Source organism: Myotis yumanensis, unplaced genomic scaffold (genome assembly GCF_028538775.1).
Source record: "Myotis yumanensis isolate MYYU_CA2020_CCGP unplaced genomic scaffold, mMyoYum1.0.hap1 SCAF_11, whole genome shotgun sequence".
In the NCBI taxonomy this organism is placed as follows: domain Eukaryota; kingdom Metazoa; phylum Chordata; class Mammalia; order Chiroptera; family Vespertilionidae; genus Myotis; species Myotis yumanensis.
Window position 1 is genome coordinate 51,701,529 of NW_027223762.1, and position 4,307 is coordinate 51,705,835.

At 35.0% G+C, this 4,307-nt stretch overlaps 1 non-coding gene across 1 annotated transcript; it reads left to right on the forward strand.

The window, feature by feature from the left end:
- Positions 1 to 3,784: 3,784 nt before the first annotated feature.
- On the forward strand, positions 3,785 to 3,917 carry LOC139020225 (small nucleolar RNA SNORA31). Its single transcript, XR_011473238.1, has one exon. It is a non-coding gene; the product is annotated as a small nucleolar RNA SNORA31 (small nucleolar RNA).
- Positions 3,918 to 4,307: the final 390 nt, after the last annotated feature.

Genomic DNA, 4,307 nt, shown 5'->3' on the forward strand with positions numbered 1-4,307 from the left:
TCTCTGTCAAGATTTTTAAAAGTTCAGAACACATCCTTCTGGCTTGTATTGTATTGCTGGAATTGCTTTTAGACATCTGAAGAATTATTGCCCTTATTCATCATGAATATGCCTGTTTCTCAGGTTGATTTAATAATTTTATTTTTATCACTAATTTTAAGCAATGTTATCTCAATATACCTTGATGCAATTTTATTCATGTCTTTGCTTTGAATTCATTGAGCTTCTTGGATTGTAGGTTTAGAGTTTGCTTCAAATTTGGAAGATAGTTGACATTTTTTTTCTATCCTATCCTCTCTCCCTTTTATGGGACTCTATTTAAATATTTACACATGTATTAAATTTTATTATACAAGTAAGAATGCTGTGATTATTTTACTCTTTCTTATCTATTCAATTTTGAATAGTTTCTATTTACTAATCTTTCTTTTTTTTTCTGTAGCATATAATCTCTCATTAATCCCAGAGTGTGTCATTTCTGACATTGTAATTTGCATTTCTCAGAAGTTAGATGTAGTTCTCTTTATAATTTTCATATATCTTATCATGCATACACTTTACTGTTATTCTTTGAACTATATAAAGTATATTTATGCTCAGTTTTTTATTATTCTTATCTACCAGTTCTATCATCTAAGTCATTTTAGGTTTTCAATATTATCAATTAACTTTACTATTTATTATGCCACATGTTTTTCTACTTCTTTGTTTGCTTGGCAATTTTGTATTGGTTACCTGCGTTTGTTTTCTACACTAGCTATAACAAAGTTACACAAATTAAGTGGCTTAAAACAACAGAAATTTATTCACTACAGTTCTAGAAGCTAGAAGTCTAAAATCACGGTGTTGGCAGACTCATGCTTCTTCTAAAGTCTCTAGAGGAATATGCTTCCTTGCTTCTCCCAGCTTCTGGTAGCACCAGGTATTCCGTGGCTTGTGACTACGGTCTGCACATGGTCGTATTTTTTGTTTTATGTCTCTGTGCCTAAATTTCCCTTATCTTTAAGAATGTCAGTTATTGCATTAGGGTCTACGTAAGGGGCCTCATTTTAATTTCATTACATCCATAGTTTATTTCCAAATAAGTTTACACTGACAGGTATTGAAGTTGGTGCTTCAATGTATCTCTTGGGGAGAGACAGTTCACTGCATAAGAATGCCAGAAATTGTGAATTTTATACTTTGGGTACAATATTTTTGCATTCCTTTAAATGTTTTGAGGTTTATGCTGAGATGTAAAATTATTTGATCCTGAAAAGCCTGCTTTTAAGCTTTGTTAAGTGGGCCCAGAGCAGCCTCCAGTCTAGGAATAATTTGACCTGAAAACTGAGGCAATAGCTTTCTGAGTGCTGCATTTGATATGAACTTTGAGGCTTTCTACTATGGCTGTAAACATGAACCAGCCTTACAGAAGCTTCAGGGTCTGTTTCACCTGATTTTTTCTGGTGGTTCTTTCTCCACCTCAGTAATTTCCTCACACATATGTGCTAAGAATTCAGATGAAGAATCAAAAGGAATTTTCTTCCACTGCTCTGGAGCTTTCTGTGTAGCTCTTTCCTCTCTAATGTTCTGTCTTATAATGTTGACTGTTTTTTAAAAAGGCACATTTTTATTGATTTCAGAGAGGAAGGGAGAGGGAGAGAGATAGAAACATCAATGATGAGAGAAACATCGATTGGCTGCCTCCTGCACTCCTTCCACTGGGGATCAAGCCCTCAACACTGGGCATATGACCTCTACCAGAATCTAACCTGGGACCTTTCAGTCCACAGGCTGATGCTCTACTCATTGAGCCAAACAGGCTAAGGCATAATCTTGACTCTTGAACTTTAAATTCTGTTTTTACAACTGAGTGAGACCATGGATTTCAGTTTGATTCTCCCTCCCTGTGCTTTGGCCCAGCAATTCCCTCTAGGCATTAAGTTAGAACACTAGTAAGGCTCATAAATTTTGGTTCCCTTCTCAAATAAATTACTGTTCTGCCATTGTTCCCTGAAAACATTGCTTCATATATTTTGTCTAGTGTTTTAGTTATGTAAGATAGAGAGGTAAATATGGCTTTGTTCCTAACTCATAGCTGGAAATAGAAGTTGTGAAGTGCAGTTTGGATTACACTTTGATTGAATAATTACCTACCATACAATTTGAAGCCAGGGTGTGATGCTATCAGATTTATTTTTTAATATCATTCTTCTTGGAGAAAGAGAATGAACTGAAGTAGAGAGGAAGAAGGAATACCAACTGTGAGTGGATTGCTATGGTCCAAGCTAGATATGGTGATGGCTTGGATCAGGTATGCTAAGATAGAGACAATAAAAAAGATGTGCTTTGGGGATAGAATTGGAGATGGATCCCACAGGTCCTGCAGAATTATTGAATGTGAGGTAAAAGGAAATAAGAGTAGTGAGGTATAATTTATAAATTTTGGCTAAGAAACTGGTGAATGGTCATGACTTTCCTTTTTAATTTAGATGAGAGGGTTAGCTATAGAACTGTGGAAAAGGTTGGCATGTTATTTATAAATTTTTTGTTTCTCCCAACTGGAAAATTGAATCTAAACACTTTACTTTGATTTTTCTATACACTATTTTTCCTTGTCCATTTTTCTCCTTTCTTGCCTTTTGTTATTTTTCTTCTCTAATACTTTTGAAATGTTATCTTTTATTTATACCCCACTTAAGAGTGTATTCCTTAAAGTTGTATTCTCCTATCACTATGAAAAATTAATATCTTCAAGGTTTCTGAAACACACATCTGACCTTGTTGGACTCTACACAGAATTCTGCAATAGTTTCTAGTGCCTCAGGATAAGTCCCTCTCTATAATTTATCTTATGTCAGAGATTTCTTCTTACAAATTTTACTCACTCTGCCTTCTGTAAGAACAGAACCTTTCTGTGACTTTTATAAAGACTCACAATGGGGTGGTATATATTAAACATTTTTGATACCTTCTTGCTATAGGAAAAACTTCACATTCAGTTAATTTTTTTCCCCATTGTCAATGAGGGAAGGAGAAACCTCAGCAACTCGGCTGATAGCAAATCAGTGACTTCAGAATTCCACGCAAATATCTCATTAAATATGAAATAATGAGATAATTTTTAAAGATTATATCTGAAGATTAATGCAACTAGAAACTTGGTTCATGAATAAGCTAATTGTAGTTCAGGTGTTAAATGACTAAGGTGCACACCTCACTGATCACTTTTCCTACTTCTCTTCTTGATGGTCACTGTCCTTCTCTCTAGAAAATGTTCTTACCACCACGTAGAGTTTTCCCACATAGAGCAATCCTAGAAGTGGGCACACAGAAAAGTGAACTGGGTGCAATATTCGTAATGATATTTTCTTTTGTTTTACCTTTGGCCACTTATTTTTTAAATAAATGAGTTTGCCAAAGTTATATAGAGTCCTCTCCATCTCTAATATTTTAAAGATTTTATAATTATTGAAATGGACAGCATGTTGTACTTATTTTTCCACACAACACTGTTTAACTGTTATATTTAAGAAAAATTTAAGTCCCTGGGAAATATCAGAAGTCTTGGCTTAGACTTAGAAGTTTGACCTTTCTATTCTTGTCTGTTCTGTGCTCTTAACTCCACAGCGGCTGTCCTTATGGTCAAGTAAAGGGATGAAGACACTCAAAACCTATTAATAAAAGTAAAATTATAACTCTGAGACATTGTGTTCATTGTTCTTTCCTGTTGGCTTCCTATTTTCAGAAATGTGTATATTTTAATCAGCGTGCAATTTCTCAGGTTAGCTGCCTGGAAATTATAATGTATGCAATTAAAAAAAAATAGCAGTTACTGTCTGCTGCAAAGGTTTCCAGTACAGATGCAAGAAAAAAGTGTCCTTGCCCTTTCTGTCTGTCTGATTGTGGCAGACAAGATTGAATGGGGGAATACAGGAAAAAAAAGTAAATAATACGTGAACTTTATTTCAGCGAATCTTACCTGAAATACGGAGCTCTTGATTACTGTAAATCTTCACATCTCACCTGACTGACTTCTGTGGCAGTCACTACTAGTATTCTGCACAATGGCCATATCCCTGAATAGGATAATATTAAGAATAATATTACAGTATTATGGTTTTGTAGTGGCCATATGATATCCAGATAAAATCCCATGTTTATCAGCCTCCCTTACACTGGTCCCTTCCATGGTCTTGGACAGTCATGTACACATTTCTTGCCAATGAGATGGAGGGGTAAGTCCCTGTGGAAAAGAATATTTTCCTGAATAAAATACCAACACGGAGTTACTCTTCCTACTTCCCCTTTCTTACAGCCTGGAATGT